The following is a 14,632-nucleotide window of genomic DNA, read 5'->3' on the forward strand; positions in this document are numbered from 1 at the left end:
GAGAAACACAACCAGCTACTTGCAGGACACCACAGACCTACTGAACAAACTGTCAACCATAGGACTCCTACCCGATGGCGCCATCCTGGCCACCATGAATGTAGAATCCTTATGCTCCAGCATTTCACACAAAGATGGATTGACCGCCTGCCAGGCACATATTGAGGCCAATGGGGTTGCCTCTGAATCAGTGTTACAACTGACAAGATTCATCCTCACATGCAATTATTTCTTCTTTGGCAAAGAGATATTCATACAACTCACCGGAACCGCCATGGGCAGTAAAACGGCACCACAACATGCCAACCTTTTCATGGCAAAACTGGAGAGTGACTTTCTGGCCTCCTGCCCCAGCAAACCATTGGCCTACCTCTGCTACATTGATGACATCATAATCATCTGGATGAACACCAAACAAGAACTAACAAAATTCCATGAGAGATTCAATGCATTTCACCCCACCATAAACCTGACATTAGGCTACTCGTATACAGAAATTAGCTTTTTGGATACCATCATAAAAATTTCAAACAACTCAATACAGACATTCTTATACCAAAAACTGATTGATTGGCCCACATACCTCAAATGGGACAGTTTCCAACCTAAATACATCAAAAGGTCCTTTGCTTACAGCCAGGCCATCAGATACAACCTGATCTGCTCCAATCCAGCAGACAGAGAGGAACATTTATACCATCTTAAAAGGATATTTTTAAATCAGAGTTACCATCCCAACTCAATTGATGACCAAATCACCAGAGCAGCCAGGATATCCAGAAATCCATCATACCCTACCCAAGGATGACTGCCTGAAGACCATATGCCCGGACCTTACCTTTATGTGTTACAGGCAACCTCCAAATTTGAGGAACTTTATAATCAGGGGAGCATTTCCCTCTGACACACAAGGAACTTTTCCCTGTAATGTAAGGAGCTGCAAAACCTGTTCACATGTACTGACTGCGGACAGGATACAAATCCCCAACACACAGCAGGACTATAAGGTCCCGGGGACAATCACATGTTCCACGTCTGATGTTGTGTACCTGATCCTGTGCAGTAAATGTCCTGTTGGGGGCCTTTATGTTGGTGAAACCGGACCAAGAGCAAGGATGAGATCTCATCACCACACAATTAAAGAAAGAAAGACAGAATCACCTCTGGAAGAGCATTTTTCTAATCTGAGACACAACATAGAACATATGAAAGCTACAAATCCCAACATCACAGAAGAATTTGAGAGTAAATAATCTTGTTATTTTTGTATAGTGGCAACTGATTCTCCAGCACTTTCAGGTAATTTATTACCCCCACCAAATGGGTTACTCATTTTACCTACCTCAGAAGGATGGAAGGCTGATTAAATCTTGAGCTGGCTACCTGAACCAAGCGGGAATTGAACCCGCAACCTTCAGGTTGTGAGTGAGAGGTTAGGACTGCATTTATGCTGCCGTAACACTCTGCGCCATAAATATATAACAATATTTGACACTGTAAAGACTGGAATGAACCTCGGAGGGGGCTTCCTGCATCCGTGGAGAATATGAGAAATCTGGAGCAGAGATAAAACACTGGCCTGGTGACTACCTAACACCAATTTAGAGACCATAAAACTTCCACATCCCTTATCAGTGGACTTATTAGGTTTACCTCTCTACTCATTCTGTTCTGGTATTATTTTAAGTGCAAATTAATCTCTTTTTTACATGTGTGTATATGTGTATATATACTGTATATATATAGATATATATATATATAGATATATAATGTCTCCTCTGATCTATTCCATTTAAGCCTGAGGAAGAACCCCGCGCAGGTTCAAAAGCTTGCTATAATATCATGTATTTTTGGTAGCCATTAAAAGGTATCATATCTACAAGATTACTTGGTTTCTCATTTTGCTCTACTTGCTAAAACCGTACCAAACTTTTTTCATTCTCACAGGTTAATTACTTAAAAGGGTTTTTTCTATTAATGCAATTTCTGATAGTTGGGGGCTGACCACTGGGACTCCCAGTGATACCAAGTGGTCCCAGCAGTCATACCCCCAGTGATAATTATCATTAGTGTATTGGAGGGATGGGGGGGGCACCATTTGAAAGGGTGAAGCCTGCTGCAGATCTGCATCAAAATCTGCACCAATGCAGATTGTGAAGCAGAATTTGACACGGATTTTGATGCAGCTTCTCCATTGTGTGTTAACATGCCCTAAGGACCCTTCAAATGAACGTATGCGCCAAAACACTCACCATAGTGTATTTGTGCCAAGAATGAGCTTGAACAAGGTAGATTTGCGCACATATCGGCGTATAGTACTGTACTTTTTGCGCCTGTAGGGCCAGTTCACACACGCATGACACCGCCATTCTGTTCATTAAAAGGCTATTTAGCCTAATGAGGTTCATATGTGTTTGTTACTCCCACGGTTGTGTGCAGTGTTTCACGCATCCCCTTGGGTATTTGGGCACCTCCCATAGACATCTATAGGGCCTTTGGTGTGTAAACATGCACAAAAATACAGCATGCTTTTTTTCCGCATATGTGAAATGCGTGCGCAAAACACACTCATAGGGACAGATTAATTGAAATCAATGGGCTCTATTCTCTGTGTTTTGCATGTGCAAATACGCTCCTGTGAAGAAGTCCTAAAACAGCAAATCACTAGTCTCTGGGAGGTTTTCCACCAAGAATGGAAAATATTCTAGACTGAAAAACGTAAAAGTTGATCCACGGCATGCCCAGAGTAGGCAAAGCTGTCATACAGGCGAATGGTGGATATATTTAGGAGCCCAAAATTTGAAGTTATTTCCAGATTCCAAAAGTCAGTTGGAAGATTGAACTGTTTTTCTTTTTTTGTTCATTAACCCCTCAGTGACTAAGCTTTTTTTCCCCATTTTCGTTCCCCCCGTCCTTTTAAAAAATCATAACTTCTTTATTCATCTGTCATGAAAGCAAGCGGTGAGCTGCTTGGCGCTGCATATGGCAGGGTTCGTGCACGCAGTCATACGCAGTGTGAGGGCAAGGGGTTCAGATGAGCGTGGATTTGTCCCCTTATATGGCCGTGATTATCATTAGCATAACAGGATAATATGAAACCACTGATCTCTATGGGATTTCATTCTCACCACCTCTTTTCCCGGCCATTAATTGTACATCACACGCATAATAAGCAGTGAAATTCCGCATGTGGGCATGAGCCCTTATGTGTATGCTGCAGTCTGACTGCTCAGAGAGTGTGAGTGCATGAGGGAGTCAGGAGACATGGCTGTTGGCCGAACCAGCATTCAGCTGATTATTTTTCTTATGTGCGTGACTAATATTAATATAATCTTTGAGAGATATGACTTTATGGCCAGTTTCACCTTCCCATGTTTGCTGATATTACGATGGAGGTAGCCCAACATAGTTTCCATTTTCCTATGGGGAAATGTAAGGTTAAAGGAGATGTCCCGAGGCAGCAAGTGGGGTTATACACTTCTGTATGGCCATAATAATGCACTTTGTAATATACATTGTGCATTAATTATGAGCCATACAGAAGTTATAAAAAGTTTTTTACTTACCTGCTCCGTTGCTGGCGTCCTCGTCTCCATGGTGCCGACTAATTTTTGGCCTCCGATGGCCAAATTAGCCGCGCTTGCGCAGTCCGGGTCTTCTGCTGTTCTCTATGGGGCTCCGTGTAGCTCCGTGTAGCTCCGCCCCGTCACGTGCCGATTCCAGCCAATCAGGAGGCTGGAATCGGCAGTGGACCGCACAGAAGAGCTGCGGTCCACGAAGATAGAGGATCCCGGCGGCCATCTTCAGCGGTAAGTATTGAAGTCACCGGACCGCCGGGATTCAGGTAAGCGCTGTGCGGGTGGTTTTTTTAACCCCTGCATCGGGGTTGTCTCGCGCCGAACGGGGGGGGGGGGTTTAAAAAAAAAAAAACCCGTTTCGGCGCGGGACATCTCCTTTAAGCATGTGTTGCTGCATGATAGGCGGTGAATGGAGTCAATGAAGGTCAATAAACTTTCATTGATCCATTCACACATGTATGTGAACACTAGGTGTTGATACCCAGAAGAAATAAATCGCAACATGCTCTATTTCTCGGCGTACCGCGCAGCGTGAGCCCTATAGATTTGTATAGGCAGCATATGCAACGCTGTCCATACGCAATACATTGTGTATGGGTGACATTTTCATACACAACCCAGCTATAAAACAGAATGGGGCATTAAAAAAAAAAAAGAGTCACACTGTGCATGACCGTGTGCACGTGATACGTGGGAATGCTCAGTGCACTTGCAGCCATACGTGGCCTCTGCCAGCTCCCAGCTGGCAGACCGGGTATTTATAAACATCAGTAAAATGCTGCGGGAAGACTCGAAGCATTTTACCTATACGGTCGTGGACATGAGGCCTTAGTTGTCCCTAGCAACCAATCACAGCTCAGCTTTCATTTTACCAAAGCAGAATACAACATGAAAGCCGCACTGTGATTGGTTGCTAGGGCCAACTAAGACAATTTTCATAAATACCATAGCCTAAGTTAGGCCAAATAGCAGCTGCTGGTGCATTTTATGCATTCTGAATCTATAGGGACCTTTCACACCTGCACCTAAAGATGCAGCTTAATCTCCTGCTGCAGATTTCTGCCCCTTATGGAACTTTTCACACGGGACAGAATTAGTCCGCACAGACATTTCTGCATCACTGTTATCCCAACAGGGCTTGAATTCCGTACCTGTTACAATCAGTGCTTCTTTACTTCAAGAATAGGTAATTGAAGTGATAGGTGATTGAAATGAAAGGGCAGGCCTGACTACGCAGTACAGCTGCATATTGACTGCATATTTGCGCACCATTTCAATAAGTCTGTCTGCATTCTTTTTGTGTGTGTGCAAATACACTGTGTTTTTGCTTACATAAAAACACACCAGACCGGCCAAAAAACACAGGCATAAACGATTTTTGGCCACACAAATATGCAGCGTATTTTGCTTATGCCCATGTGAACAAACAATAACATTGACCATGTAGTGGCCACAGTAGTAACAGTGCCCTCATAGTGGACCCAGTAGTAATAGTGACCCCCTTAGTGGTACCAGTAGTAACAGTACCCTCATAGTGCCCACAGCGCTAGCACTACCTCCATAGTGGCCGCAGTACTAGCACTACCCCTATAGTGGTAGCCGTAGTAGCACTACCCCCACAGTGATTCCAGTAGTAACAGTGACCCCCATAATGGCCCCAGTAGTAGCACCAATCCTATATTGTCTACAGTAGTAATAGTTACTCCCCATAGTAGTCTCAGGGATGCTGCGCAGCCAGAGGCCAATAGCAACCCTTCCATTTTTGTTTTTTCCTACTCCCTTTTAAAAAAATCGTAGCTCCTTTATTTATCCATAGAAGTCGCTATATGTGGGCTTGTTTTTTGCAGGATGAGTTGTATTTTTTAATGGCACTATTTATTGTACCATATAATATACTGAAAAACATTTTAAAAATTCTAAGCGGAGAGAAATGGAAAAAAAACGACATTCCACCATCTTTCGGTGCGTCCTGTTTCTACGGCGCACAAACTGCAACAAAAACGACCTGATATTTTTATTCTATGGGTCAGTACGATTACTACGATACCAAACATATATAGTATTTTTTTGCTGTAGTACTTGTATTTTTTTTTAAGATATTTAATTTTTTTCAATTATTTTCTGCGGTCATTTTGTGCGCGCAATACCTTTTTTATTTTTCTGTCGACGTAGTTGTGCAGGGTCTCATTTTTTGCGAGATGTCCTGTAGTTTCCGATACTATCAATTGTGAATACATACGACTTTTTGATCGCTTTTTATTGCGTTTTTTCTGGGAGACATGGTAACTAAAAAAAGTGTATTTCTGGCGTTCTTTATTTTTTTTTTTGGACGACGTTCACCGTGCAGGAAAAATAATATGCTACTTTGATAGATCGGACTTTTCCGGACGTGGCGATATCAAATACATATTTTTATTTTATCATTTAGATTTTTTAATAATAGATATGGCAAAAGGGGGGTGATTTAAACTTTTATAACTTTTGTTTTTTAACAATTAAAAAAACTTTATTGATTTTTTTTTACTTTACTTTGAAGTCCCCCTAGGGGACTTTAACATGCGATGCTTTGATCACTCCTGCAGTATGACGTAATGCTATAGCATTACGTTATACTGCTTTTTGACAGGCAGTCTATCAAGCCACCCTGTATGGATGGCTTGATAGGCAGTCTGCTAAGGCAGCCCTGGGGCCATTCATTAGGTCCCCGGCTGCCATGATACCTGCACGGCTCCCCCGATCTCACCGCGGGGGGGCCGTGCGGGACCCCGAACAGCGTTTGGGGGATTTAAATGCCGCTGTCAGAATTGACAGCAGCATTTAAAGGGTTAATAGCCGCGATCGGCCGAACGGCCGAGCGCGGCTATTGCCCGCGGGTGTCAGCTGTAATAAACAGCTGACGCCCGCGCTGTATGGAGGGAGATAGCGCTGCTACCTCCCTCCATACACGTTCTGCAACAGCAGGACGTAGTTTTACGATAGCCCCGTCACTAAGGGGTTAATGGGGTTATCCAGGCAGCACCCAACCGGTTACACAGGGTCAGAGCGGAAGCACTGCTTCGACCCCTGTGTAGTGGCCTGTGCTCGTAAGTGCAATTGCAGCTCTCATTGAAATCAATGACATCTGCACATATCTCTGACATGTGCAGTACAGATTTTTTTTTCAAATGTTTGTTTTTACCGTGCCTTCACTAGGTGATGACGTGGGTGCCCGCAACCTATCCGCAATGTCAATCGTTGATGAGCCACAGGTCGAAAGCCATGATGCGGAATCTGCACAAAAATAGAACATGCTGCGTGAGCAAAAATGGTCTATTCTTGTTAATGGATGCGGAATACAGTAGATTATCCAAGCGGGTGACTGGCAGGGTGGGACCGGCCTTAGGTGTAGAGCAGAATGACATAATTGTGAATAAAAAAAATTTCCTTGAAAACCAAAACAACCTGTAGATATCTCCAATGTACTCTGTCGTATGCCTTTTCTGCATCTAATGATAAAAGCTGAGAGGACACTTGGGTTGATAAATCTTCTAGTCACAAATGTTTGTTTTTTAATAAATCCCACCTGGTCATTTTAGGTTAAGTTTGGGAAAAATATCTACAAGTCTAGAAGCCAAACTCTTAACTAGATTTTGACATCAGAGTTTAATAATGATATGGGTCTGAAATTTGAAGCGATAGTATGTAATTTGCCCACTTTAGGAAAAAAGTGATAATTAAAGCATTTAATATTCCATAGGGGAGAGAACCATTTTGAGCAGCATGGTTAAATAGCCTTAAAAGATATGGGGCAAGGTAGTAGCAATTTTTTTTTTATAATATTCATTTATAAGACCATCAGGTCCACAGGATTTATTAATTTTTAAAGAAGTAGCGGTATCCAAAATATATGATATAAAATATATATACCGTAATATAGAAAATTTATGATATAAAAAATTTATTTGGGAGCTAGAGATGGAAGAGAAATACATTAAAAAAAACATCTATAAATTGTGAAATATCAGCATCATCTTTTAAGCTGTACAGTGAACTGTAACATAGAGCAAATTCTTCTGCTATTTCTTGAGGGTTTATAATTTAGTTTATAATAAAGAATCACGCAGAAATGGGATTCTAGTTTTAGCTTCTTTGTGTTTGATTTTATTAGCGAGAAGTTTAGAGGCTTTATTACCTTGGCTGTAATTGATGAGCCTAGATTTATGAAGGTGAAGCTCATATTTATTATGTACAAGGTTATAAAGCTGGAAACATGAGTTTTTCAGTTCTAGTAAAGTCTTATGAGAGAAATGATTTTTGTTTAATTCTTTCAAACGTTTAATATTGGCTAAAAGTTTGTCTACTTCTTTTTAGTCTTTGCTTTTTCTTGAATGCAACTTTTCTTAGCAAATGACCTCTCATTACCGCCTTGTGTACATACCTGATGCAATCTATAATCAACATCGTTCAAGTAAAAATAATCAAATAATTTGAATAGTTTAAATCATTAGGTAGGGAATTATTAAGTCTCCAAGGAGATGATGGAGGCGAGTTATATTCATCTTTATTGGTTTTAGATATAGGGGCATGGAACAACCAAGGTCTATGGTCTATGTTAGAAGAAAATACTTTTTGTCTTGGCTGGCACTCGATCCAATCACAGCACTTACACAGCACTGATGGGGGGGAATTCAAAGCCAAGCAAGGAGATTACAGCGGGGGGGAAATCTCAAGCAGCTTGACGCACTGCTGGAGAAAACATCGCACCAGGGACACAGGCGCCGACTGGGAGATGGGTATCGCGTCTTTTTTGCTTTTTTACCTAACTCGAGTATAAGCCGAGGCGGGCTTTTTAGCATTAAAAAATGTGCATATATGGTAATTCCCAAACAACGTTGCCTGAGGAATTCCATTCTGCACGCCTATAATACCCTCTATGCCACAGGACTTTTGAGAGACTGCGGAACCACCTTATCCACGTCTTCTGCAGCAACAAGTAAAACATTTGGCGTATTATGAAATAAAAAAGAAATAAAAACAATCCGGTAACGCCCCAGGACTGTTGAGCAGCTATAATCCTACATCAGACAAGAATGGGACAACATTCCTCTCCCAAAACTCCAGCAATTGGTCTCCTCAGTTTCTAGACACAATGGTAGACATGGCCTTTTGAGATGTGTTGTTGTCATCAATTTCTAAAGAAAAATGACTCCCTTTCACCTTCTGATATGTGTTGTATGTTCTCTTGTGAAATATGGTTATGTGAGATTTCTAAATCATTGCACTCTCTTTTTTATCTTTACATTTACTTACATTTTACACAACGTGCACCTTTCCTGGAAATCAGGTTGTATTATTATAATATTTTCTTATTATAATATCTTTCTAATGTGGTTTTGTTATAAGGAGACTATTACCCTTTGTACTATTATATCGAAAAATTATACAGCATGAAAAATACAGTTTAAAGACTTATTCACAGGAGTGTATATCAGCCGCCGTTTCACAGCCGGCCCATATAGGCTACTATCTGAGCTGTCTTCCCCCTTCCCTCCCCCTCTCCACCTCTCTGTCTCTCTCCTCCCCTCTAGCTGTTTGCAGTGGGAGGGGGCCGGACGGGGTGGAGATGAGCTCCTGCCCCCTCTCCTTGTCCGCAGCTAGCAATAGGAGGGAGCGGTAAGCTCCGCCCTGCCCCCTCCCATTGCAAACAGCCAGAGAGGAGAAGAGAGGCAGAGAGCTAGCAAAGGGGAGGGAAGATAGCTTGGATGGTTGCGTATATAGGCGGACGATATACACTTGTATGAATAAGCCCTTAGGGCTTTTTCACACAGACGTATTTGCGCAAGCATTTCTGGACATTAAAAAGTCAGACCTATAATGCAACCAAGCAATGCATTTGTTTTCAATAGTTTCATGGAGACGAATGTGTTATTTCCGTGTAAAATATTTGTGCAAGAAAAAATGGGACCTGCTCTATCTTTCTCGGACGTATCTTTTATATGTGGCGTGAAAAGATCTTCGGCTGTGTTGTGCAGAAAGCTTCAATAGACTTCTATCGCAGCTGAAAAAAAGTGAGGGGGAGAGAGTTACCCTGCGTACAAGGCTTGGAAAAGAAGACAGCTATCCCCAAGTGGACATTTTATTGCCATTCCAAACATTTCCCCTGATTGTTGCTTGCCATTGCTTCAGCGAGTTTTTTACATTCGCGCTGCAGCGCCCGGTGTGAATGGCTTTAAAAATGCCAATTACGATCAGGACTTGAGCTTGTCACAAATTCATTCATGTGAATATACGTTCCGTAAGTGTGAACGTATATATATATATATGCATACGCTCTTTGAATAAGCCCCTAGGCTAGGCTCACAAGGGCATATGTTTACCGCGTATTGCGCAGGATCTGTATGATGCACAATAACTCACAGGCAATCAATTACATTGCCTTATGCAGTTTCAATCACATTAGTGTGTTGGAATTGCGCTGGAGTCTTACAGGCCATGCAAAGATCCCTGGGGTAAGAACCAAGCAAATAAGTGGAATAATGATGCACAGCGCCACCTACTGGAATATAACTACACTGTAAGCCACTATCTAACCTTTTAACAAGCTCTGTAACATGACTAGGGGAGTAGGCCAAACCAGGATATCCATGTAGCAGCAGCTGTTTTGGGGTTTTGCCCCTCTCCACCAGGAGATGCATTACTCCCCCAGACTTGCATTGATGGCCTCTCAGCTAGTGAACCAGAATACTATAGTAGTCTATATCCATAATACAAAATGGCTTTACAGTATAATTCTAATGTGTTACAACATCGCATATGAAAATGCCATTAACGGGGGAGGGTAATCCTTGAATGCATTCAGAACTAATCCCCAGTATAAAGTATTAAAGCTATGCACAGTTGAAAGCATTTCTGCATTCTGCCAAGAAGTTAAGTAAATAGCCTATCTCATTGGCTAAAAATAAAAGCCTTTCAGCAGGTAATGAATGAGTAATGTAACTAGGTGGATTACTGCACAAAATGCTCTACTGGTAGAGCTGCACTGTAAGAGCACAGCCCTGGGACGTCTGTACAGCCGCACTGCAAGGTAAGGAAGGAGGCTGCAATCCCCCTAACATGCCGGCCACAGATGTAGCAGAGGTCAGCCTGGTAAATGTGTCTGTAGTAAAGCTGAATGTATCACAAACCATTCTTCTTACAGAGGACTCTAGGAAAGCCCACCTAGAGGTAATGAGGCACAAAATGGAAAATGACAAATTCAGCTCTGCTACCTCTTTAATATGTTCACTGTACTTTTAGTCATTTAAATAAATGGTATACTGTTAAGGGTTTACTACTTTTATATTATGGCATGGCAATTAGTTTAGTATTGTGTAAGGTCAACTTATGGCTCCAAATACTGTGGGCCTGCCAGCTGGGACAATCCCTGACATCTCATACAGTGTGAAAGTATCACTTGCATGTACGCACATGGTGCAGAGTTTATCCGGCTTCAATATTTTTGCTGTCCAATGCTACCACAGTTTAATAGCACAGACAGCTTATATAAATTGATGTTTATCACTGGGGAACTTTAAATGTAACCTCTATTGTACCTCCGTATGCCTCGGCCTTTATATCTTGTGGCATGCTCCATCGGATGCTGTATGCAAGGTGGCACGTACATGTATTAATGAGTCTCTCTGCACTGCTGTGTAGTCTCCTCGCCCAGGACTGTGACATGTGCATGAGCCCTTTGGGTATGTTCATCACAAGTGGAAGATTTGTTGCAAAAGTTTCTGCCACTGAAGATCTATCCCATAGACCTGAACGGCGCTATTTCCCCAGTGATGCATGGAATGTTGATGTCTGGAATAGTCGCAGAAATGTCTGCGATAAATCTGCCGCAAGTGAACATACCATTAGCGTACCACTTACTTACTTAGCATCAAGTGGAGCTTTGCAGCAGACACTAAGATATAGAATACAAGAGCCTAGAAGATACAAAACTGTTCTTTATTGCATGAGTGGTATAGAGATATTAGATAGCCTGTGCAACATTATCATATAAAGGGGGGAAATTATGCTAAAAAGGGAATAGAAAAAGTCACAAACTTTACCACAAGCTGCATCTATGCAAAGAATGTAGACCAATTTTCAAAAAGTAGATGTGGCTTATCGAGAGGTAGTGTGACCGCCTGACCCAACAGATTTAAAGGATTGTCCAGGATTAGAAAAACCTTGCTACGGTCTCCCGAAACAGTGTAAAAACCTATCAGCAGTTTGTATGTGGTATTGCAGCTCAAAAACCAAAATAGTTCAATTGTGGGGGGTTTCCCACTTCAACCTACGTAGAATTTTTTTTTTGTAAATCTTCCAATACATTATGTGATACGTTAAATGGTGCCATTGAAAAATACAACATGTCTCGCAAAAAACAAATCCTCATGTAGATATGTCACCTGAAAAATCAAAAAGTTAGGATTATTTGGAAATGAAGGATAGCAGTGCTGCAGAATGTGACCTGGACACAGGTACATCAATGACCCTTAGTCATGAAAGTGTTAATTGATAGTGTTAAAATAATTACGGATGAACAATCAAGTGGAGTAGAACTTGTTTGCAGAAAGTCGATGCAATGGTTGACATGACAGCACCAAATGCACATAGCCAGCTGACCTACAGAGGCTAAAGGATTGTTAATGTCAATATCGGCATTAGCTTTACCATGGAGACTCTTTTGTTTATATCTTTAAGTGCGACAATACTGACCGAGTTTAGGTTAGTATTAGAGATGAGCGAGCGTACTCGGAAAAGCACTACTCGCTCGAGTAATTTGCTTTATCCGAGTATCGCTGTGCTCGTCCCTGAAGATTCGGGTGCCGGCACGGAGCGGGGAGCTGCAGGGGAGAGCGGGGAGGAACGGAGGGGAGATCTTTCTCTCCCTCTCTCCCGCCCGCTCTCCCCCTGCTCCCCGCTGCGACTCACCTGTCAGCCGCAGCGGCACCCGAATCTTCAGGGACGAGCACAGCGATACTCGGATAAAGCAAATTACTCGAGCGAGTAGTGCTTTTCCGAGTACGCTCACTCATCTCTAGTTAGTATACATATATACACAATATCAGTGCAATGTTTTTATGGCCCCGACAAGTAAATATTTAGAGGGCAGTGAAATATTTCTTCCATGAGTCACACTTATCTGCCGATGCAGATATTCTTCCCCTCTAACCCGCCCATCCACACCCTCATCCTTCTATAAAACCTTGTACAGATTGTATGTTTAAGGTGACTGGAAGAAAAAGTAAAAGTTATTTCTTTTTAATCTTAAGCTGTGAGTCTGTGATAGTGCATTGGAAGAGGCTATGTACATGATATGACAAGTGCTAACAAGGCTACTGCTGATTTATTCTTCAATTCATATTCTGCAATTCTCTTTGACGTGTCCTGAAGCTGAGCAATGAACTTGATAAAAGAGAAACCTGACAGAATTGGCCTGCTCCACTCTACTAAATAGCTGCAGGGAACGAAGTTACAAGATTTCCATAGTAGTTATCATAGACCAAGCATACAGCTGTAATTAAAACTTATTTAACCCACAACCAAGCCTTGATGGACTTCAAGGTATGCTTAGGATCATTGTCCTGTTGGAAGGTCCAATGATGCCCAAACTTCAGCTTCCTCACAGAAGGCAAGATGTTTTCTCCTAGAATGTCCTGATACTTGATTGAATCCATTTTGCCATCTACACACTGCAGGTTTCCAGTGCCAGAAGAAGCAAAGCAGTCCCAGAGCATCACTGAACCACCGCCATACTTCAGGTAAGGTGTTCTTTCGAGTGTATGCTTCATTCGTTGGCTTTGAGCATATTGGAGCAGACTTTTCTTGCGCTTTTGGGTCAGCAGAGATCCTTTTCCTTGTTTGTACAAGGCAATGAACTAAGTTATGGTGCTGTTAGGGGATGTGACAGGGAACCAAGTGAGCTTACCGCTGAAGATCACACCAGCACTGAAAATCTGACTCTTTTCACAGTGCTGTGCGTGTGCTTTCCGATATAAGTATGTGGGAGGGCGCACACAGCACTGTGAAAAGACGTTACAGGTTCCCTTTAACGTTTTAGACCACCTTCCTGACTTTCTAACATGCAGTCAAACATCACATTCAATGAAGACTTAGTCAGTCTAGGTATTTGATGTGTTTTATCTCAAGCACACCTGATGCAACTAATGAAGCCCTTGATTAGTTGCATCAAGTGTGTTTGAGATAACACCTGATATGCAAATGTGTGCTGTCAAGAGGGATTCTATTTAAGGGGTTGAATAAGGATTCTTTCACATTTCGCAGGATGCTATGGAAAAATATGCACCACAATCTACATGGCTAATGTGCAGGTTTTGATACGGAATTGAAAATGGCAAAATTCTGCTGGAAATTCCACTTCAAAATCGACATTTCGATGTGCAGATTTGGGTGCAGATTTTGACAGAACATTCTGTCCAGGGTGAATAAACCATAATTTGAGACTGCAGTAGTCATTAAAAGTGGCTTTGTATGTTGAATTTGGAGAAACCACTTGTTACATTAGTTGAGCTGTTTAAATTGTTCTTGTTTTTTCTTTGATTTTGCAAACAGCTGAGAGTTTGTAAATTTAGCAAATAAACCTAATTTGCAACGGGGATTGAATAATTTTGATTGAAACTTTATGTGCATATTCATTTAAAGAACTATAGGTTTCTGATTATATGTCACTATGGACAAATTCATCTTAAAGGGATATTTGCATGTTATAATATCACATATCGCCATCCATTCAATGTTTCTCTGTACAATGGAGTCCCGGGCACCTGCTACACAGGAAGCAGCACAGCTGGACTAAAGCCTATGTGGACATAACAGCACAGTCATGGGTTCCCATATCTGCCACAGAATTTGTTATAAATGTCAGGTGGAAAACCCCCTTTAATTCCTGCTATTCCTGTAGACAGATGCGTGCACAGCTGAGCTATTCTGCTTTATAAGCAGTATGAAATGATCATTAATTCAGGATACAGAAACAATTATGGCATAGAATTGATTTTTGAATCCATTTCAGAGCATTAAAG

General features: G+C 41.8%; 1 protein-coding gene across 1 annotated transcript in view; it reads left to right on the top strand.

Moving 5' to 3' along the window:
• The first annotated feature begins 10,596 nt into the window (after positions 1-10,596).
• CAST (calpastatin) overlaps positions 10,597-14,632 on the top strand; it is a 148,849-nt gene continuing 144,813 nt past the window's right edge. The window contains exons 1-2 of the mRNA XM_066603012.1: positions 10,597-10,641; positions 13,289-13,351. The gene's annotated coding sequence lies outside the window, so the exon portion shown is untranslated. The remainder of the gene's footprint in view (positions 10,642-13,288; positions 13,352-14,632) is intronic.

Source organism: Eleutherodactylus coqui, chromosome 5 (genome assembly GCF_035609145.1).
Source record: "Eleutherodactylus coqui strain aEleCoq1 chromosome 5, aEleCoq1.hap1, whole genome shotgun sequence".
Lineage (NCBI taxonomy): Eukaryota > Metazoa > Chordata > Amphibia > Anura > Eleutherodactylidae > Eleutherodactylus > Eleutherodactylus coqui.